Genomic DNA, 23,251 nt, shown 5'->3' on the forward strand with positions numbered 1-23,251 from the left:
TTGAGGCAAAACCCCAGCAGTCTAAGCTGTAATACCATTTCGCGAGGTCTCTGTTATAGTTTTTTTCATCTCTGATGATATAACAGGCCGACAGGGCGCACACTGCAGTATATGTATCTTGCAAAAAGTTTTGAAGGAAAAATTGTGCTGCTCCACCTAAGATCAGGACAGGGGATGACAGTTGTTTTAAATAAGACATTCTAAGATATTAGTGTGGTTGTTTGCATGTGATTTCATTTCCAAGTTTTTTTCTCTTCCTGTGGTATTCAGGGCAGAAACAACATGTTCCATACATTGCTTATGTTTCTGTACATCATAAAGACAAAAGAATCTGGGATGCTTGGGTAAGTGTCAAACGTTCCGTATCATTGCGCTGCACACGAGATCCGAGCAGGAGCTTTCTGTTTTGAAATACCGTAACTGAAGTTGCTATCATAGGACGATACTGATGGAATTAAAATGCTCTTCTCATTTTAAGTAATGGCAGCCTTTTTACAAAATCATGTCAGTTTTGTGTGCATGAGCGTGCAGGAAATGTTTTGTGCTTTTCTTTGGTCTTGTGCTGGCTGAAAAATCCTGTGGAGTCCATGCTGCGGAATAGTGGCCTTGGCCAGACAACCAGGTTGCTACCTTCTTGCTAGAAGTACTGTGCTATTTATAAACAGGAGACAGACACTGCCATAGTGCTGTAATCTCTTGGTTTTGGCATAACAAGAGGAGTTTCGAGTGCACAGTGAAAGCTGCACTGACATAAAAGCAATGTCCGGACTTTTTTGTTCTGAAAGAGCTGTCTTTAATTCGAGGTGAAACACGATACCTACATAAATGTTAAAATGCTGATGTGTGGGATTGGCAGTTTTTCTTGTAATGAAGATTTGTTTTAAATAGGAGCTTTAACTTACTTGTGTCTTATCATTATAATGCTGTTTTTGCAGGCAAGTGAATTTTGGTGCATCAGGAGTCAACGTTCTAGGGGTGTTTGGAGAGTAACATCTCTAGCAGGACTGCAGCTCAGAAGAACGATCCTGCTTCTCCTACAAGACGAGCTGAGCAGCATCGTTTCACTTGTTGCCTTGAATATGGACTATGAAATGGGATAATTTAAACTCTGCTTTATGGACAGAGGGGAAATGTTTGTAATTTCTGTACAGTTTTGGGGAGGATACTCTGTAAAACGTTGTATTGTTTTTTACTGATGAAATGTATCTAAACAGGAACTCCAGGCGGGTCTTTTCTATTTGGCTCCTCACCTTAACAAGTCGTATTTAAACCCCCCTTGCTATTTCTGTTGCATTTACTCTTCAAGCACTCTAAAGAGCTTAACTGACCGCAGGGCTCAGCAATGAACCCGCGCTTGCCGCGTTTGAGGGTGGAATGCAGCAGCGCAGCTGGGACGTGTCTCCCGCAGTTGTACCCAGCCGCTCGCTGGCGAGCAGTCCCTTGAAAAGACAGTTACTGCAACGCGGCCAACTGCCGGATTCACAAGATCCAAGAGATTCCAGACGGGCATAACAGGCGCCAAGTTAGCGCTTACACTGATTTTTGGTTAATTTAATTACATGCGATCTGAAAGGACGTTGTCTTTTATCCCTGCTCATTGGAATAATTGGATTTTGTGACCTCTCTGGATGCTTCAGGTGTCTCCACTGCAGATATAAGGGAAAGAGAAAATTTTTTGACTTGCTGGTTTCAGTAGGTATTTTTAAAATAGATTTAAAACAAAACAAAATAACCATACCATTCAAATGTGACCATCTTACGAGACAGAAGATGTTGTGGGTGATTGAGTACGACTAGAACGTTACCCTGCCTTTGCTTTTTAATTTTTTAAAAATTCTTTTATTTCTCACGTTAGCTTTTCTGCTAGCAGCTCCTTACTTTTAGGGCCTTGCAGACTGGCATGTGGCTTCAGCATCCCTGCATGAAACCAGAGTGGATACACCTGCGTTGGCTCATCCCAGGAACTTCAGGGAACACCCCGAAGTTCCTGCTGCCTTGCCAGAGCGTGCCCAGAAATGGCTTTTTTCTCTTTTTTTGCCCTGGGGGGCGAGTGGCCGCCGCCTGGCCAGAGCCTCTGGCTTCTCGGGAACGAGTCAAGCTCTGGGGCCGCCGGCCAAGCTGCGGTTCCCGTGGCAGTGACGGTCTCAAAGCTCGGGCAGCAGTGGAACGTCCCCGCTGCGGAACGACGCCTGCGCGAGCGTCTCACCACGCCCACACGTGCCGCCGTTCCCCTTCTGCGGAATTGGCTTTTGGGGGAAAACACTTGCCTTTGTTTCAAAGAGCAGGCCCTGCTTTTAAAGGGGGGGAAACCATTGCAAATTCAGGCAAATCAAAAAGGGCGTTAGAAGTTGATGTGGTTTATTTTTTTAAACAGAGGGGTAAAACTGCAATACTGTTGTCCCAAAATCTGGGTTCTGTTACCCGATGTGCAAGCAACCAATAGACACACAGGGTCGAGGTATTTGTTTATTTCATTTCTGCGCAGAGATGGGGGCTAGGTGGTAAATCCACAAAGCTAGCACACCTCCTCCCCCTCCCATTCTTGATTTACACACGCTTTCCAGGGAGTATTTTATACAAATCTTTCTATTGGTTACAGTTTCGTTAACTCAGGTTAACGAGCAAAAGCTCTGCGTTTGCGCTTTCACATTCTTGTTAATTAGCATAGGAAGAGAAGAAGATGCGGTAATATCATTATCATGTCATTTCCATCTCATTATTCATTTAGGGGTGTGAAATTTAGTATGTTAATAAGCCTTAATGAACCTAAGGTCACTTCTGGGTTATTCTGCTGTTTTTGTCTTACCTACCCCTCACAATCTTCACAGCGCTGTGGTTTCATGAAGGTTATTTAGCCGGAACTGGTTATCCTTTGCAGTACTGTTTTTCTCTCTCCCTTGTCCTTGAGTCTTGTTAACTATTTGCAAGGTTTTTTCTCACAGTATTTCTCTAGCAATTCCCCCCTCTGAGACTTGTTAATATCACTTATCTAGCAAGTCTCATTTAAACAACTTCAATTATTCTTACATGGATGTTAAGTTAATTCTAAGTATTTCCCATGGCATGGGTAATCCAGGAGATTTGGGGAATAGAGAAGCAAATAGTAATATCTGAGTCACTTTTTCTGAAGGCCCAAATAAGCTACAAAATCAGGTTAGTTGTACCAATGAGCATGCATAACAAAGCTAACAATGTCCTCATTTTCCATCTTAACTCTATACCAAACAAATTAAATTAAACAAATCAATATCCTTGTAAATCAGCTTTATCTATAATTAACAATACTATCAGAATGCAAAATAACACCTAATAACACTAAGAGCACTCTATTTCCATATAAAAGAGTTCAATTTTCCAAGTGCAATTCATCACTTTTGTAACTTCTGTGTTCTTCTCTTGAGAGCTATCTTGTGGGTGTGGCAGTCCACGAGTCATTCAAAGGTGCCTTCTGTATTCGGGAATAGTGGGTCCAGGAACTTATTCCCTCCACCTTTACTGCAGTAGGAGTTGTCAGAAGCACCAGGTAAGGTCCTTTCCACTTTTCTCTTAGTGGTTCTTCTTTCCATGTCCAAATATGAACTAGATGCCCAGGCTTGAAGTCATGCACAGGGGAGTCCAATGGAAGGGGGGTACGTTGATTAAGGTACCTATGTAAAGATGTTAGTACCCGAGACAAAGACAATAAATACTCTCTCAACATTTCTTCCCCTCTTACATGCCTTTGATCACTTCATCCCCCTATTTCATTAATTGGGTAAGGTTTCCCGTAAAGTATTTCAAAAGGGCTTACTCCCTTTTTTATTCTTGGGGTTATTCTTATTCTCATCAAGGCCATTGGTAATACATCTACCCATTTAAGATGGGTTTCCTGACACAGTCTTGAAATATGTCTTTTAAGTGTTTGGTTCATTCTTTCTACCTTACCGCTAGACTGGGGTCTGCATGGAGTGTGTAATTCCCATTTCATCTGTAAAAATCTGGATGTTCCTTGAACCACCTCTGAAATAAAATGAGGTCCATTATCTGAGGATATACCTTCGGGAATCCCAAATCGAGGAATTTTCTCTTTTCGTAAAATTTTAATTACTTCTGTTTGCACGATTGGTGGAGCATGGGAAGACTTCTGGCCAACCAGAAAATGTATCTACCAAAACAAGTAAATATTTAAACTGACCACATTTAGGCAATTCAGAGAAATCGATCTGCCAGTGTTCCCCTGGGGTTAATCCTCTTCTGAGATCTCCCATAGGTGGTTTCTTCTGAATTTTGGGATTAGTTGCACAACAGGTGGGGCATCTCCTTACAATAAGGTCAGCATTTGATAGCATCTTTGATCCCACAGCGTATCTTTTTTACGCTGCTTATCATAGCATCTGCTCCCATGTGAGTTTCTTCATGCAGTCTCTTGAGGAGCACTTCCATCATTTTGGCTGTAGTTAAAGCTTGTCCATTTGGGGTGACCCACCACCCTTCAGCATTTTTTGTACATTTTAGCCTTTCTGCCAATTGATTTTCTTTGTCTGAATATTCAGGAGGTCTCATTTGCATTTTTCTACTGGGTAATAAAGCCCCAATCACCTATCCTGCTAGTGCTGCCTTTTCGGCTGCCATATCTGCTCTCCTGTTTCCTTGTGCCACTTCACTATTTCCCTTCTGGTGGGCTTTGCAATGCATTATAGCTACTTCTTTGGGTTCCATTATTGCTTGTAACAATCTTGCTTGTATTAATAAGATGGTGGCTGCTATAGCCCGGAGGCAGGACAGCCATCCTTTACTTACTTCGTCTAATTGTTTAGAAAGATACGCCACCGGTCTTTTCCAGCTCCCAAGCATTTGGGTTTAGCCATATCTGGGAGTCCCAGTGCGGGAGCTTCCATCAATTTCCTTTTTATTTCATCGAAACTAGCACGGCATGCTGGGGTCCACTCTAACCATTCTCCTGGACCCTTTAGGGCTGCATATAAATTATCAGCCCAAAATTAGGGATCCATATACGGCAAAATCCTGCCATTCCCAAGAATCCCCTCAGCTGTCTTTTTGTGCGGGGTCCTGCAATTCGGCATATAGCCTCTTTTCTTTCCACTCCTAGTGCACGTTGTCCTTTTGATATTTTAAATCCAAGATATTGGACTTCCTTCTTCGCAATCTGAGCCTTTTTCTTTGAAACACGATACCCGGCAAGTCCCAAAAAATTGAACAGACTCACTGTCGCCTCTAAACATATTTGCTCTGAATCCGCTCCACTCAAAATGTCATCCACATACTGTAAAAGAGTGACATTTTTGTTACCTTCCTGCCATTGGGCTAGTTCTTTGGCCAAGATCTCACCAAACACGGTAGGGCTGTCCTTGAATCCTTGAGGAAGAACCGTCCAGCATAACTGCTCCATCCTCCTCGTAGTGGGACTTTCCCATTCAAAGGTGAAAATTGTCTGGCTTTGTTCCTCTATAGGAATACAGAAAAAGGGGCATCTTTTAAATCTCGCACTGTAAAACAACTGTTAGTCTCAGGCACCGAGGCTAAAAGAGTATATAGGTTTGCCACACTTGGATGGATATCTTTTGTTATTTGGTTCACTGCCCTCAGGTCCTGGACCAGTCGATATTCTTGGGAGTGCGGTTTCCTTACTGGCAGGATTGGTGTATTGAATTCAGACTGACACTCTCTAAGCAAGCCATATTGCAAGAAGGCATTAATTAGGGGTTCCAATCCTCTACGTGCTTCTAGCTTGATAGGGTACTGATGCACCCTAACTGGCTTCGCTCCTGGTTGCAGCTCTATTTTGACCGGAGTCGCGTTTTTTGCCTTGCCTGGCTTTGTTGAGGCCCAAACCAAGGGAATCACCGCATCCAATACACTTGAAGGGATACTTGCACTGTTATCGTCTGGAGCCGATCCCATCAAAAGGCAGATTTGTGCTCTCCATGCCGATTCTGGAGGGCTGTGGAGCTGCACGGAACTCTCAGAAAAGGTCACCTGCGCATTCAGTTTGCATAGTAAATCCCATCCTAATAAAGGGAGGGGACACTCTGGCATAGAGAGAAATTCATGAGTCAATTTAGTACCTCCAGTCATGCACTCCATTGGTTGCAAAAATGGCCTCAAAGCTTTCCTTCCCGTAGCCCCAACAATGGTGGTAGCAGTCTTACTTAAGGGTCCTTTACAAATAGTTATCAGTGAATGAGTGGCTCCACTATCTAATAAAAAATCTATAGTTTCTTTCCCCAGCTTTACTGGAACCAGGGGATCAGCTGAGGAAATACTATATTTCTCCCCCGGTCCCCTTCATTCCATATGTGACTCCTCTAACATAATTAGGTCGGTGTTTGCTGGGCTCTGTAGCTTTGTTATCCTTCTTTGATTTGGACATTCATCTTTCCAGTGCCCTTCCTGTCTACAAACTGCACATTGATTTGGACCCAAAGTGGGTCTAGGGAGGCCTCCTCCTGGCCTCCCTCCCCTTCCACCTCTTCCTCCTCTGTTACCTCTCCTGCTTCCCCTGCCCCTGCCTTGGAATTCATTCCTCTGGACAGCTGCCAGGAGAGAAGCCTGCAGTTTCATTCGATTTCTCTTGTTCTCTTTTCATCTCGATTATTCTGTACCTTATACGCTATTTCTATCAGCTGTGGAATAGACATTCCCCCAGCTCCATCTACCTTCTGCAGCTTCTTTCTAATATCCTGAGCTGACTGGCCAATAAAGAGCATATTAAACAGCCTTTGATTCGCTTCCTCATTTGGATCCAGGTCTGTCCATTTTCTGGCTCTTTCGCATAATCTTTCATAAAAGGCCGAGGGATTTTCTTCAGGCCCTTGCTTTACTTCATACAGTTTTGATGCGTTCTTTGGTTTCGGAACTCTGTACCGAAACCCGTATAAGATTAGCTGTTGATACTGCCTCAATAGCTCCCTATCCCCACTCCTACTTGGATCCCACTCTGGATCCTTTCTGGTGCGTAAATAGACCTCAGGATCCCCCTTTCTGTCCCTTCTCTCACCCTCTTCTTTTGCCTTAGCAATTACCAGCCTCCTTTCTTCTCCCGTCAGGAAAGCATTCAACAGCGCCTGCACATCTCCCCAGTTCGGATTATGAGTTATCATAATAGTCTCCAAAAGCTGATGCAGCTTCTCAGGATTTTCCCTATATGATCCAACAGAATGCTTCCAGTTTAGTAAATCCGAGGCTGTAAAAGGAACATGTACAAATACTGGCAGCCCTTCTGGTCCCACCGCTTGTCTCAAAGGAGCCTGTAGAACAGGTTGTTTCCGTCTCCTAGTTCAGCCAGAAATAGGGCTGGACTCTTGGCTTTCTAGCGGGGGGGCCGATGCTTCAACTGCAGTGGAATCGTTTCCACAAGAGGGGGGCACTGTCAGTAGTTGTACATCCTCCTGCTCCTCTCCATTCAGAATTTGTCTGTTAGCACAATACCCGCTCTCTTCCTTCTTTCCTACTGCAACCATTACAGATTCCTCCTTACTTATAAGTTCACAATCCCTCTGCATTTCTGCTTCCCTATATAGCGACACAAAAGCCTCCACATAGGGTATTTCATCCCACTTCCCCTTCTGGCAACAAAACAGCAGTAACTGTAATATAGTGTTATAGTTCAAGGTCCCATTTTTTGGCCATTGCTCATCACATTCCAGCTTATACATTGGCCACCATTGATTACAACATCTTTTCTTTCTTTTTTTTGTCATCCGATCTCCTCCAAAAATATTCTAGTGTTTCAAAATACAACCCAAAGGGCTACAGGGAGGAATCGTGGATTGGCTTGATCCCATGTTAATTACCGAGAAATACCAACCTTATTACTTAAAAATAACTTTTTTCCCGTACCTTTGTGCGCACTCCGCTCTGACCCCTCTGGTCAATTTAAGGCAACCTTTGCCGAGCGTCTACGTGCGACGTAATTCAACATAGTCTTCCACGTAAGTAAGTAAATTTGATACTCACCAATCCAAAGATTCACCCCCCTTTCGCCCTGGCACAAATATCTCTGGTCGGCGTTGCACCTTTGAGCCTCTTGTCATCCCAACTTCGGAGGGAGGTCAGAGGACTCCCCGATCAACAGGTCGGTGCATCCTGGAGCTCGATCCGATCCAGTCTGCTGTCGGGAACAGCAAGATGATCCGGGCAAGGCCTTCTGGCAATTCCCATCTGGGTCGCCAAACTGTTGTCCCAAAATCTGGGTTCTGTTACCCGGTGTGCAAGCAACCAATAGACACAAAGGGTCGAGATATTTGTTGATTTCATTTCTGCGCAGAGATGGGGGCTAGGTGGTAAATCCACAGAGCTAGCACACCTCCTCCCCCTCTCATTCTTTGTTTATACACGCTTTTCAAAGAGTACTTCATGCAAGTTTTCCTATTGGTTACAGTTTCGTTAACTCAGGTAATTGCTCTGCGCTTGCGCTTTCACATTCTTGTTAATTAGCATAGGAAGTGAAGAAGAGGCGGTAACATCATTATCATGTCATTTCCATCTCATTATTCATTTAGGGGTGTGAAGTTCAATATGTTAATAAGCCTTAATGAACCTGAGGTCACTTCTGGGTTATTCTGCTGTGTTTTTCTTATCTACCCCTCGCAATCTTCAAAGCGTTGTGGTTTCATCAAGGTTACTTAGCCGGAGCTCGTTATCCTTTGCAGTACTGTTTTTCTCTCCCCCGTGTCCTTGAGTCTTGTTAACTATTTGCAAGGTTTTCCCCACAGTATTTCTCTAACACCAACACCCCTGCTGATTCCTCAGGCTGGTTGTGTCCCGCCAGGCACTAACAGCAGCCTTGTGGCCACTGGTGGCCTCTCAGGTCTTGAGGCGCAAGTGAGCTCACTAGCAGAAGCAGCAGCAAGGTTCCTCCTCCTGGCTTCCAGGTGGGTGGGGCTGGAATCACCTCCCTGTCAGCACTGACACCATTTTCCTGCTGCGAGGCTTCCAGGTGCAAGGCACAAGTGCCCTCACACTCAGCATCAAAGCCTTGTGCCCGCCAGTGGCCATTCTGGGCTGCACTACAGGGTTTTCCAGTGCATGAGGACTGAAGTAGGGGACACAGAACAGATCCAGGAGCAATGTGCTCAGTGCTAAGAGAACGCTGAAAATGCTACATGTCTGTAGCCGGAAGAGAATGGAAGGGAGCAGAGGGACTGCTTTGGCTAAAAGGCAGCGCCTGACTGGAGCAAGACCACACATGTGCTTCCATACAAAATACTTAGGCAGCTCCATCAAGCTGCAGAAGAAAAATTAGCCAGTTGGTTACTCACATGAGAAGGGACATGGACTTTACGGTGCCAGACAAGCTCCGTATCCCTGCCGGCTTGTTAGAGGGAAGTGCAGTGTGCCTGGCAGTTTTTGAATACCCTTGGAGTTTAGGTTCAGCCTGCAGTAAGGATTTCTCACAGCCAGACCATTTAGTGGGAAACCATTACCGTGCTGTGTAAAGGAAATATTTTTCACCAGCATTGCATAGTATTTTGTGCCGGTCACATCCTTTCTGCTCAGAATATCACAATGGCTCTGTATTGCCCTAGAAAGTGGCATTTGCTGAAGATCCTTCAGAAGACCCCTCATTCTGGAGGCCAACACATGTACTTCCAACTTCACCTGCACCTGGGAGAGGGGAAAAAAAAATCCAGTGTTAGTATTTCAGCACACGTAGCCCAAAGCGTTTGTGGAAATAAATAGTACATGGGACTGGAGATTGCAAAAATGTAGAGAGATGTAAAGCCTTCAGAGGAAATCAGAATGAAAGGGGCCCACACAGAGGAAGACATTTGATTTTTTGTGTTTGATTATCACTCAACATGCTCTTGAAAGAGAGTGAAGGAAATTCCACTGGATATCCTCGTCAAAGGGATGGGGCCGAACTCTTTTCACTAGTGCCATGCAACAGGACAAGAGGCAACGGGCACAAACTGAACCAGTGGAAGCTCCGCCTCAATATGAGGAGGAATTTCTTTCCTGTGAGAGTGACCGAGCACTGGGAGAGGTTTCCCAGAGACATTGTAGAGTCTCCTCCTCTGGAGAGATTCAGACCCTGCCCGGATGCAACCCTGTCTAACATGGTCGAGGTGACCCTGCCTGAGCAGGGAGGTTGGACTAGATGATCCCCTGAGGTCCCTTCCAACCTTACCCATTCTGTGATTCTGTGATATGCACCACACGTTTTCAGAAAACCCACCGACCATATCTACTTACACCATTGGCCAACCTGGACTCCTGCAGGTCTCTCTGTCTCCAAGCATCCCATCTTCCTTCACAGCTCAGAAAGGCAGTTTTATGGAGGACAAATCTTTTAGCCGCTTTCTGCTGAGCCTTCTCGATGGAGATGTATATGCATACACAAACACACACACACGGGTACCACTTGCCCTGTCGACACTTCCTTTTTTCCAGGGAAGCTCCTCTACAGGACTATGTAAACCAACCAAGAAGACCCTCACTGTCTTCCTGCATCGAGCACAATCAGATAAAGTCTCAAAAGCCAATAAATGACACTGCTCCCAGTCAGCACAGGATGACATTCAAAAATGCTAGTGTTAGGCAATAGGTTTGTGGACACGCCAGCAAGTGTTGAAAGCTGTAGAGAAACAAATCACAGTGCTGGGTGAGGAAAAGATCCTGGAGCAAAAAGGACCTCTCTGATGATCTCCGTGCTTTGAAATAGGTCCTGTCACAAAGCAGGGACTGCAGAGGAACCAGTTTGCCCTCCTCCCCCGCCCATACCTTTCCTTTGTCAGAGCCTGGGAAGCACACTGCATACACGAGTGGAAGGCCCATATCTCCAGTGGATCTGAGGAGCTTTCCTTCTCTGACAATACCTATGCAGACTCTTCCTGGGCCCTTCTGCGAATGGAGCCATTAGGAGCCACAGTCATCTCAGTGTGGCCGCGGACACTGGTGGGGAGTTCTTGTTTTCTTCTTGAAATTGTATGAGTAAAGAGAAAAGCAAGAACTCAGTCCCTCCAGGAGAGCTCCTGCTGAAGGTGGCAGCCCAGCATGCCAAGAGGCCCGCTTGCGTTCTGAGGACATACTTGAAGACCAGGCTGAGAAATTGTGGGCTTTCGCTGAGGACTTTGGCTCCCCAGTATGACTTAAGGCCTTTGTGATGAGTTCCCGTGCCCTTTTCCGATCCAAATCATGCTCCATACGTGCCCCATACAGGCAGCTGACTCTCTGCTGTGACAAACAAGGTCTGGAGGAAAAAGCCAGCCCAAGATGTCTTTCTGCCTTGCTTGCTTCTGGTAGGGATCAATCTTTTCAAACAAACCAAAACCAGAACCTCTCATTCCTCTCCATGTTATAGGCTCCCCAAATAAGAGCTACAGAAGGACCAAAGCACAGGGAATGGCTGGGCAATAAAGTGCCAGAGGGTATTTGCTGCAGGAGGAGTAAGGCCTCTTGGGGAGTAAATGACCACATCTGAACTTTGCATGCACCGGGGCAGGCTGTGAGCTAACAGCTCTTGGTCAGGAAGGAGAAGCAAGAGAGAGGTCGCTGAAAGCCGCATCTCCTTGCCCTGCAGAGGTGAGAAGAAGCCCAGCAGAAGTGCTTTGAAGAGGAAGAGAGAAGCCAAGCAAGGAGCCGCATCTGGCCCTGCCACAGGTTGACGGTGTGCTTTCAGCCCAAGGTGGGGGTGCGCTTCTAAAAGGACCAAGCAGGCAAAGGCTTTGTGTCTCCTGCCTCTGGCTGAGGAAGCTCCCAGGCCCCAGGCTGCTGGAAGAAGACCCTGTTGGGGCAATCAGTGCATTTTTGGCTGTTCTGCACCCACTTGCTGCTGTTCCAGCCTGTGCTGAAACACCATGTGACTGGAGCCAGTGCTCTCTGCTCCTGCTCTGCAAAGCTGTTGGCCTAAGCCTCTTCACTCCCTCGGCATCCATGGCAAAGCCATCAAAAGACGCCAGCTTCGGATGAGATCAGTCTAATGCCTCGTGTTTCCCAGCACAGGAGCTCTGGCTTCCTCCGCTTGCTGCTTAGTTTGCAAGAGCAACCTCTTTTTGTCTCTCAGAGTCCTACCTTTGAAGGGCAGGCTTGTTCCATTTGTCTTCCCCTCAGGGATGGGAGGTGCAAGAGCAGAATCTGGCAGAAAATAGGACGCAAGCACAGAGCTGAGGAATGAGCCCAAAGACAGCAAAGGCCTCTTCTCCCACTGCGGGCTGCAGCTCTCGGAACCCTGGCCTCAAGTACTGCGTGAGCCGCAGTCTGCAAGCAGAACCTCCGTGTTTGTGGAGAAAATGGGCACAGGCATCTTGGATGTCTGCAGTCTTCTCCACGGGACTTGCCAGAGTTGATGTACTGCTATGAAGATGGTTAGAAGGCTGGGTCATCTCTCTAAGGAGGAAAGGCTGTAAGGGCTGCGCTTGTTTAGCCTCCAGAAGAGAAGCCTGAGAGGGGATCTTACCCATGTCTACAAATACCTCAAGGGAGGGTGTCAAGAGGATGGGAGCGGGCTCTTTTCTGTGGTGCCAAGTGCTAGGAGAAGAGGCAGCACACACGAACAAGAACACAGGGAGCTCCACCTGACTCTGAGGAAAAACTTCTTTCTGGTGAGAGTGACCGAGCATTGGGACAGGTTGTCCAGAGAGGTAGTGGAGTTTCCTTCTCTGGAGACATTCAGAGGCTGCCTGGTGTGATCCTGTGCAGTGTGCTGTAGGTGACCCTGCTTGAGCAGGGGGGCTGGACGAGATGATCTCCAGAGGCCCCTTCCAACCTCCACCCTTCGATGATTCTGTGATGGGCGCTTTCTCTCGCAGCTCCTGCTGTGGGGGTAATGGAAAATGTGTGGAGGACAAAGAGGCTAGAAGCTGGTCTGAGGTGCGGATCCTTACCGAGGCTTGTCACTCTGCAGAGAGAAGGGGACTGCGTGCTCATGAAGTGCTGATCAAAGTCTCCCTGAGCAGGCGCTCAAGCAAAGCTCCTGCATTTGCAGATGCGCACGCACCAGATGGAACGATGAAGCCTGGTCCTCCAGAATCGCCATTGCTAGTGAGGGGCTGTAGGCTTTGCCCTGACTTGGGCTTGCTGGAGTGTCAAGGTGGAGCAGAGTGGCACTTGGAGGAGGCTCTCCTTCAGCAGCTTAAAGGCCTGCCAGCTTTCTTGAGCTCCTTTGCCCTTCTGAGCTGCCTCCCCTGTCGTCCCCCTAGCAGGTCTCTGCAGAAGGGGAAGCCTGCTCGCCTCAAGGCCAGCCTCTGGGCTCTGCTGCCCTCCTTCCTACCTGCCCTCCGGCTCTGCAACTCCACTAGTTCCTGGGTGCTACAGCCCAGGTGGCCATGGACTCTGCTGGCACGAAGCCTCCGGGGTGGCCGCTTCGCCTTCTGGCCTGGGGCACCCGCTTTCTTCCCCTCACACCTGCAAAAGCCCAGCACTCAAGGGCACCCAAGACACACACAAGAGCTGGCAGTTCCCTCCCACCACGCAGCCAGCACTGGGCCCCAGCAAGGGGGCCCAGGCTCAAGCACTTCCTCCCCTCAGAGGCGTACAGCAGCTTTTTCCTCCTCTCCCCACAGGCCCCCTGCCCCCAGGACATGCGTTGGCCATGGCACGGCCCTCTCCACGCCTCTCTCCAGCACCAACAAGACGCAGCACACCCCTAGGCCACAGCCACCGCAGCTGCAGCCAAAGAGCTACAGGACGACCGCGGCGGCGAGCTGCCCTGGCAGCAGCCCCTGAGCCCTGACTCCTCAGCTCTGCTCTTCAGGCCTCCCCAAAGCTCCCACGCTGCAAACGGACGAGCTCACCACACACCCAGCCAAGAGCCACCCGACTTGGGGCAGTTGGTTTAATTCAGCTTCAGAGAACTTCCTGGGTGCTCGCGTGGCTCACAAGCAGTGCTGCTGCTGCTTCCGTTGTGGCTGCTGCTGTGGCCACTGCCGCTGCCCCTGGGGCTCCCACTGCCGTTGATGCTCTGTCTGACACTGGGTCTTCGTGTGCCGCTGCCACTGCCAGTGGGGCTGCCGTTGTGTCCAGCATTGGAGCTTCCACTGCCACTGCTGCTACGAGCGGGTTTCTCGCTGTGTCCAACATTGCAGCTCCCACTGTCACTGCCGCTGTGTTTGCCGCTGGCACTTGGGCTGCCGCTGTGCCCGCCACTGGGGCTTCCAGTGACGCTGCCACCGCCAGTGGATCTGCTGCTGCGTCTGCCACTGGGGCTTCCAGTTCCGCTGCCGATGTGTCCGGCACTGCCACTGCCGCTGCCACTTGGTCTGACAGTGGGGCTTCCACTGCCCCTGCCGCTGACACTGGGGCTGCCGCTGTCTCTGACAGTGGGGCTTCCAGTGCCACTGCCACTCTGTCCGGCACTGGCACTGGGGCTGCCGCTTGGTCTGACAGTGGGGCTTCCACTGCCCCTGCCGCTGACACTGGGGCTGCCGCTCTGCCTGCCACCGGGGCTCCCGCTGCCACTGCCACGCTGCCTGCTACTGACACTGGGGCTGCCGTTCTCTTTTGCAGTGGGGCTTCCACTGCCGCTGCCTCTGGGTCTCCCGCTGACACTGCCGCTGATACTGCCCCTGCCACTGCTGCTGCGTCTTCTGCTAAAACTGGCTCTGCTGGGCTCTTTGCCACTGCTGCTGCTCTTTCTTCTGCTTGCCTGTGTCTCTGCACACGGCTCTTCTTCCCCCTGCACAAGGAGGCAGAAAGAACAGGCTGTGTTCTGCCCTGCCAGAAAGCCCAGTAAGACTGCAGACTCGTGAGGGCCAGGGATGTTTGCAGGAGCTTCTGAGGGTGTTGCCAGCCTCACCGTCATGGGACAGGGGAGCTTGTTTGGACACAGCTCATCAGCCCGTGGCAGAGGCTGCTGGTACCAGGACTGGCAGGTACCTGTGTCGTCTTGGCTTCAGCAGTCAGGGAGAGCTTTGCAAAGGGGCACACCAACGCTGGAAGCATCCCTTTGCGCTCAGCTGCTCAGATCTTGCAGGTGCCACTGTTGGAGGCCATTCTCAGCACTCAACAGCTGCCCCCTTGGCTGGAAGGCAAGGCTGAGCCCAGGCCAGCCCTGTGGCTTGCTCATGGGGCAATGGGGTTGCACCTTGTCTCTCTCGCTCGGCCTCCGAGCCCTCCTGCTTCTCTCCTCCCCTACTCCCTCAACCCTGCTCCCATTTGCAGAAACAGCCCTTCAGCTCCACAGCAGTGCTGGGCTTTTGCTGGGGGCTGCAGAGAGGGACTTAGTGACAGGCTTTAAGCCACATCAAGCCCATGTCAGGAAAAGTCACAGCACGCTCTAGGCAGCACAGTGGCTCCGGAATTACAAGTGGCACCCCTTGCTGCCTCACTGCCCCTCAGTTCTGCCAGGCTTCTCCTGGAGCTGCCACATACCTGCCCTGTCTTGCAAGGCCCCTCTTGACTGTCCAGCCCTTCCTCCTCTTCCTCTAGGCAGGAGAAGTAGACCTTCAGGGTCACTTGCTTGTCTTCTCCCAGCTGGTATTGGACGATCTTCTGAATACTGGGCTTTTCTTCAGCCAGATTCTCAGCACCCTCCTGCACCTGCAAGACAACTCCACACTGTGCAATGTGCCCAACTTCCAAGTCCACTCCGCTGCTCTCCACATGCTCCTCGCCAGCATCCAGGGACTGCAGGACCTTGGCAATCACCAGGCCCCTGGCTCTGACCTGGCCTGGGGCACCCTGCCGAACAACGGCTGCTGCCACCCCAGCAGCAGAAGAGCAAGGGGCACCGCAACATGTCCCAGGCTTTGTGACCTTCTCCTGAGCCTTCCTGCCAGCACCCTATTGCCCTGAAGGGAAGACCAGCCATGCTGAACATCCCCTTCTCATTCGCACCAAGCATCTCAATAATCACACAGCTGAGCAGAAACTCTCCATGGTCTCTCACTGAAAACCCCAGCACTACCATGGCCAGAAAAAAAGAGAGGGCCCCAGGGGCTCTGCTGGAGTGTTCGAGGAGGGCGCAGCAGCAAGAGCTATATTGCAAAACTAGAGCCCAAGCAGTGCCTTTGAAGGCAAGCCCTGGGCCAAGTCAGCCAGGGCTCAGCAGAGCCCATGGGAAGGGCTCTTGTCCCAGAGAAGAATGCTTCTGCAGACAAAGGAGCTCAGGGAGGAGCACCTACCTGTCTTCCCTTCGGAGCGCTTTCATTCACAGCCCACACAGCTCGCACTCTAGCACGTGGCGGTTGTTCCCAGGCGCCTGGGGCCGGCCGTTTGGCAAAACACTCTGGGGTGGTGGAAAACATCCTGCAAATAGGCACCAGGGAGGTGACATGAGCCCGGGGAAGCTGGGGAGTTTGGACTCCACGCAGCGCTCCCAAGGGGGGGCACCTGCCTCTGCAGCAGAAGGCAGTTCTGCAGCAGCAGCACGGGGGTTCCACTGACGGGGATCACATCCACAGACACGGAAATCACCTCCCGCCAAAACACCCACAGCTACACAATGTGCCCGCTGGAGAGCTCCGGGTGCCCACAGCGAGACTTTCTCTCCAGGCAGCAAGGAGAGCAGCAGGGTCCCCTACAAGGACAGCCTCCAACTCACACCATTACCTGTGTCCTGTCAACTGCATTAGCCACTGCTCCGTGGCCCCAAGGACTCGGTGTTCCGGGATGGGCAATGGATTGCTGCTGGGCACCCAGCAACAGAGAAGGAGAAAGGCATGAAGGCAGCCCAGAATAAAGCCCTTGTGTGGTGGGAGCCAGCACAGAGTTGGCCAAAGCCCCCCACAGAGCCCACATGAAGGCAGAGCATGCCCGTAGGTCACAGGGACGCTGTCGCTGGGAAGTCTTGCTCCCAAAGCACTTTCAGAGCAGCCTTCACCAGCCCTGGCACTGCAGCCCTAACAAACCTGCGCCGAGAAGATGCTCTCTTGCTAAACTGGAGGCTAGGGAGCCAACAAATATACTCACGTTGGAAACATATGGCGGCGGGGAGTACGGGCCTGGACATCGAGGGCTTTGGTGGCTGCAAGGATCGAGTCTCTCATCTCCAGCATCTGCACAGGGGAGAAACACAGGTGAGATGCTGCCAAGAAGAGGATCTTGCTGCTCACAAGGGCAGCCAATGTTTGCACTGTTCAGAGAAGAAGCTGCCTCTCAGAACAGCAGAAACAACCTTCTCTCTTGCTCACTGCAACCCCTCCATTCTACACAATAGCTGCTCCCTGGACATACAGGCAAATGGGGAAAAGCTCTGGCAGGCTTTTGTCCAGGGCAAGAGCCAAGAGGCTGATCCAGGAGAGCAGTTCTTGCCTAGGGGAGAGACTGAGGGAGGGCAGCGCAGGGGAGGGCCGCTGACGAAGATTAAGGGCAATGTGCATGGCAGTCCTGCTAGGGAGGACAGGAGGGTACAGTGGGGGCTGCAGCAGGTCTCTTTTCCCAGAAGGGAAAATTATTTCTCAGCCTCTGCTCTGACCCTTCCCATGCGCCTTCCTACAAACACCCTACTGCCCTGAAGGAAAGACCAGTCACACTGAACATCCCGTTCTCATTTGCACCCAGCATCTCAATAATCACACAACTGAGCAGAAACTGAATTTTCTATCGCAGAAAGGCTCTGCAGTTCAGAGGCAACCAAAACCGGGACCCCGGTGCCTCTGCTGGTGTGTTCAAGGAGGGCGCAGCAGCAAGAGCTATATTGCAAACCTGGAGCACAAGCGGTGCCTGTGAAGGCAAGCCCTGGGCCAAGTCTTGCAAGGTTCAGCAGAGCCCATGGGAAGGGCTCTTGTACAGCCAGCGCCCATAGCACAAGGCCTGGGCAAAAAGCAGGCTGGCACATGAAGGGCCTGACTCAATGAGGAGCACTTACCACGCCAGACCTCTGACGGCCCTCGCTCAGAGGACATGCAGCTAGTGCTTGGGCTTCTCTCCGTTCCTTCTTCCTGCCCGCTGCTGCTGTACTCTGTGCAAAGCACTCTAAGGTGACTGGCACTGGCCTGCAAATACACACCGCGGAGAGGTGATATGAGCACAGGGAGAGTAGGGTCCCCACCTGGCCCTCACCAGCTTCACACCTGCTCCTGCAGCAGAAGGCAATTCTGCAGCAGAAGCACAGGGCTCCCACTGACTGCGGCCACATCAGAGCACCACCTCCCACCAAAACACCTGGGGCTGCACGTCATGCCTGAAGGAGAGCTCCAGGAGCCCAAGGGAGACTCTCTCCAGGCAGTGAGGAGAGCAGCAGGGTCATCTGCCAGGACAGGCTCCAAAGCACAGCATTACCTGCTGTCCTGTCAGCTACATAAGACCTGAACACTCTGTGTTCAGGGATGGGCAATAGGTTGTTGCTGGGCACCCAGTGTTGAAGAAGGACAAAGGCATCAAGACAGTCAAGCATTAAGCTCCTGCATAGTGGGAGGCAGCACAGAGCTCTGCAGAACCCTCTCCCCACCCACAGAGCCCAGATGAAGGCAGAGCATGCATGCAGGTCACTGGGACCCAGCCGCTTGGAATTTTTGCTCCCAAAGCACTTTCAGAGCAGCCTGCCCCAGCCCTGGCAATGCAGCCCTAACAAACCTGTGTGGAGAGGCTGCTGCCTTTGTCAGGGAGAGGGGAAAGAAGGAAGGGAAAGTACTCACCTTAGGAACATGTTTGGAAGAGGTGCAGGGGACACAATCGGAGCTGCTTTAGTGGCTGTCAGGATTGAATCCCTGTGTATTTTCATCTGCAAAGGTGAGAAAGAGAGGTGAGATGCTGCCAAGGAAAGGATCTTGCTGCTGGCAAGGGCAGCCCATGTTTCCATGCTTCAGAGAAGAAGCTGCCTCTCAGAATTGCAGAAACAGCCGTTGACCCTTTGCTCTTGCTCACAGCAGCCCCTCCATTCCACACAAGAGCAGCTGCAGGGGAATATGGGCAAAGAGCTAAATGTTCTGGCAGGCTTTTGTCAAGGGAAGAGCCAAAAGGCTGATCCAGGACAGAACGGAGACATCAAGGGAGGCAAGCGCAGGGGAAGCCAGCTCAGAAGCTTCTCCAGTAGGGAAGGTTCTTCCCCAGCCTCTGCTCTGAGCCTTCCTGGGAGCCTTCCTGTCAGCACCCTTTTTCCCTGAAGGGAAGCCCAGAAAGGCTGAACATCCCTTTCCTGCTTGAAACAAGCATCCGAATTATCACAGAGCTGAGCAGAAGCTCTTTACTTTCTATCACAGAAAGGCCCAGCACTTCCAGTGCCACCAGCAGGAGGGCCACAGAGGCTCTGCTGGTGTGTTCACAGAGAGCAAGGTGCAACACTGTGTGCATTCCAAAACTACATTCACCACCGATGCCTTTGAAGGCAGGACTGGGCGATGTCGGGCAGGGCTCAGTGAACCCATGGGAAGGGCTCTTGTGAGCCAGCGCCCATAGCACAAGGCTTTTTCAGGAAGCACGCTGGAAAAGAAGGGCCCCCAGCAGTGACACTTACAGCTCTGGCATTCTCGTCCACTTCATTCCCAGGCCACTCAGTAGGTGCTCCACCTTCTGATGATGGCTTCCTCCCGCCTGGCACTGCCTTCTGGGCAGAGCACTCTGGGGTGCCTAGGAATGGACTGCAAATACACACCGCGGGGAGGTGGCATGAGCACAGGGTCAGTAGGGTCCCCATTTCAGCCTGACAAGTTGGGCACCTGCTTCTACCGCAGAAGGCAGTTCTGTAGCAGAAGCACGTGGGTCCCACTGACTGGGGTCACATCCACAGGAACGGGGATCACCCCCTAACAAAACACCCAGGGCTGCACGTCATGCCTGAAGGAGAGCTCTGGACACAACCACAGTGAAATTTTCTCTCCATGCAGGGAGGCGAGCAGCAGGGTCATCTGGCAGGACAGGCTCCCAGGCACAGCATTACGCGCTGTGCTGCCGACTACATTAGTCACTGCCCCGTGGCCCCAAGGACTCTGTGTTCCGGGATGGGCAATGGATTGCTGCTGGGCACCCAGTGACAAAGACAGAGAAAGGCATCAAGGCAGTCCAGAATAAAGCTCTTGCGTGGTGGGAGACAGCATAAATCTTGGCTTAGGGCCTCCAACAGACCCTGTATGAAGGAAGAGCATGCGTGCAGGCCACTGGGATGCAGCCGCTGGGAAGTCTTGCTCCCAAAGCACTTTCAGAGCAGCCTCCCCCAGCCCTGGCACTGCAGCCCTATCACACCTGTGCTGAGAGGCTGCTGCCTTTGTCAGTCAGGGGAAAAGAAGCAAGGCAAAGTACTCACGTTGGAAAAATACTTGGAAGAGCACAAGGGGCCTCAGTCTCACTCCTCTGGCTGGCTTTGAGGACTGAGTCCCTCATCTCCAGCATCTGCAAAGGTGAGAAACACCGGTGAGATGCTGCCAAGGAAAGAATCTTGCTGCTGGCAAAGGCAGCTAAAGTTTCCACTACTCAGAAAAGAAGAAGCTGCCTCTCAGAAACTCTGAAATACCCATCATTGTGGCTCACAGCAGCCCCTCCATTCCACACAAGACCAGCTGTAGGAGAATATAGGCAAAAGTCTAAAAGCTCTGGCAGGATTATGTCCAGGGCAAGCACAAAGAGGCTAATCCAGCAGAGCATTGGGAAGTCAAGGCAGGCAAGTGCAGGGGAAGGCAGCTCACTAAACTCTAGGGCAATGTGCAGGGCAGTCCTGCTAGGGAGGATGAGAGAGGGCAGTGGGGGTTACGGCAGCTCTGTTTTCCCAGAAGGGAAGGTTCTTTCTCAGCCTCTGCTCTGACCCTTCCCTGTCAGTGCTCTTTTACCCTGAAGGGAAGCCCAGCAAGGCTGAACATCCCTTTCCTGTTTGAACCAAGCATCTGAATAATCACACCGCTGAACAGAATCTCTCCATCTGCTATAGCAGAAAGGCCCAGCAGTTCCACGGCCACTAGAGCGAGGGCCCCAGAGGCTCTGCTGGGAGACGTTAATGGAGAGTGAAGGAGTCATGAGAGATGCATTGCAGAAGTAGAGCACAAGCAGCGCCTTTGACAGCAAAGCCCGGGGACAGTCAGGCAGGGCCCAGAGGAACCCATGGGAAGGGCTCTTGTCCAGCCAGCGCCCACACCACGATGCTTTGGCAGAAAGCAAGCTGCCAAAAGAAGGACCTCCATCAGGAGCACCTACCTCTCTTGAATTCTGATAGCCAATCTCAGGCCCGCCAGCTCCCGCTCTGGCGTCTGGCAGCTGCTTCCTCCAGCCCACTAAATCCTCCTTTGCAGAGCTAGGCTGAATTGCTGGCAGCATGCTGCAAATACACACCGTGGGGAAGTGTGACACAGAGACTCTCCACCACCCAACCACCCAGGGCTGCACAGCGTGCCCGAGGGAAAGCTCTGGGTGCCCACAGTAGGACTTTTTCTCCAGGCACCAAGGAGAGCAGCAGGGTCAGCTCCAAGGACAGGCTCCAGCACACACCATTACCCACTGTCCTGAGCACTCCAGTAGCCTCTGCGGTGTGGCCCCCAAGGACAAGCTTTCTTGGAAGCTTCAGAAAGGGAACCGGGAATAACTGCTCTGTCCCTTGCAGTCCTTCCGTCTTCAGGCACTCATGTCCCTCCTTCCCATCCTCTTCAAAGTGCCCAAACAACTCGTCCTTGCCTCTAAGGGCTGCCTGAGCCATGGCCACACCCTCTCGAGCCTGCTGCTCGCCACCCCTGACTGCTGCCTGGAAATGACCCTCCTTCCTCCTTGCTGCTGGCAGTCAAAGGAAGGGCATTGCCCAAGGGGAAACACCACAGCTTTGGGGAGATATTCACCCAAGGCATCCTCCCCTCCAGCAGCATTCCCTGCACACCCCTCTTGCACCTCACACCAGTTGAGCTTTTCCACTTAGCTCCTCACAAGGCCTGACAAGGGCATGCAGACTCTTCCTCAGCCTCCAAAATTGCCCTGAGACACCCAGCCCTGCTCTCCACAGAGGAGCAGCATTCTCCTTACTTTCATCTATGGGCTAGGGGAAAAGGCCCTCCTCTTCCCAAAGGACCAATTACATTGAGTTGCCCAAAGGTCTGGAAGCTGGAAGCAGAGGCAGCGGGGGCAGAAAGCCAAGAGCAGGCTCTGCCAGGCACATGCTCTTGTCTGCCCAACCAGCAACGGAGGCCTAGTCCTCGTGGCAGAGCTTAAAAGGCATTCAGAGCTCCTCAGGACCTTGTGTCCAAGGGAAACATCACCCTCCAAGACACACAAGGCTACAGGGTCACCCTCCGCCATTCCCCCAAGTGTCTCACCTGCCTCGAGGCTCTTCCTCCACCGTGCCTTCCTCCACATTGGTAGCCACCACTTTGGATTCAGGCTGCCTCTCTCGCTGGAGGAGGCGCTGGCCAGATACATGCTCTGCAATCAGAAGGGAAGAAAACACACAGTCAAGCCAAAGGCTGTGCTTTGGGAATGTGTAGGAGAAACACAGAAGGCAAGGGCAGAACAAATTGCTTTGAAGGTGGAAGGAAGTCTTGGCACAAGTGAGCAGATTGTCGACTCCCCATCAGGGCTGAGCTGCCTTGCCTCTAGTGCCTCATGCTAGGCGAGCCACGGTGCTGCAGCCTTGGCTCCAATGCCCTGCCAAGGACCAACAAAAGAGAAGGTGCAAAGCCCAGCCAGGCATCAGCCACTCCATTACCTTCCTTGCTGCTGGCAACATCTAGTCCCTTCTCCTCTTCCCACGTGGGCTTCACAGCTCCCACAGATGGTCTTCGAGGGGCACTCTCAAGCACATACCTGTAAACCAGAAAAAGACACCACTCGCAAGGAAGGGCCCCGCATTTCCTTTGCTGCTTCTGTGAATTCTGGGCACACAGACACATGGCCCAGCTGCTAGGAAGAGCAGCCTTTCCCAAAGGGGGAATATGCAGGACAGGTCATCTCCTGCAGGACTCCCTCAGGAAGTGCAGGGACCCAGCATGCCTGCCTGCAGGGCCACAAGCTTCCTCCTCACACTGCTCCAGGCCTTCCCTCTACCCCTGGGGAGAGAGCTCCTTCTCAGCTTTCCAAAGCAAACCCTCCAGGTCAACACTGCAGCCTGTCTGACAGCTCCTGAGCAGGCTCCTGTGCAGGCACATCAGACAAGGCCCCTTTCCTCCAGCTTTCCACCCTCTTAGGAAATTCTAATCTAGACCTCCACAGCCCTTGCAATCCCTCCCAAGCTCAGGGCAGAGCATCTGCAAAGAACAGCCTCCATTCCTGGGCCCCTAGTGGAACAAAGGCCTTCACAAGGTGGGAGCCAGCACAGAGCTCAGCAGAACCCCCACACAGAGCCCAAACAAAGCCAGGGCATGGCTGCAGCACACGGGGATCCAACTCCTCGGAAGACTTGCTCTGCAAGCACATTCTGAGCAGCCTTCACTAGCTCTGGCAACACATCTCGACCAAACCTGCAGTG

The sequence above is a fragment of the Rhea pennata genome, unplaced genomic scaffold, assembly GCF_028389875.1.
Source record: "Rhea pennata isolate bPtePen1 unplaced genomic scaffold, bPtePen1.pri scaffold_33, whole genome shotgun sequence".
In the NCBI taxonomy this organism is placed as follows: Eukaryota; Metazoa; Chordata; class Aves; order Rheiformes; family Rheidae; genus Rhea; species Rhea pennata.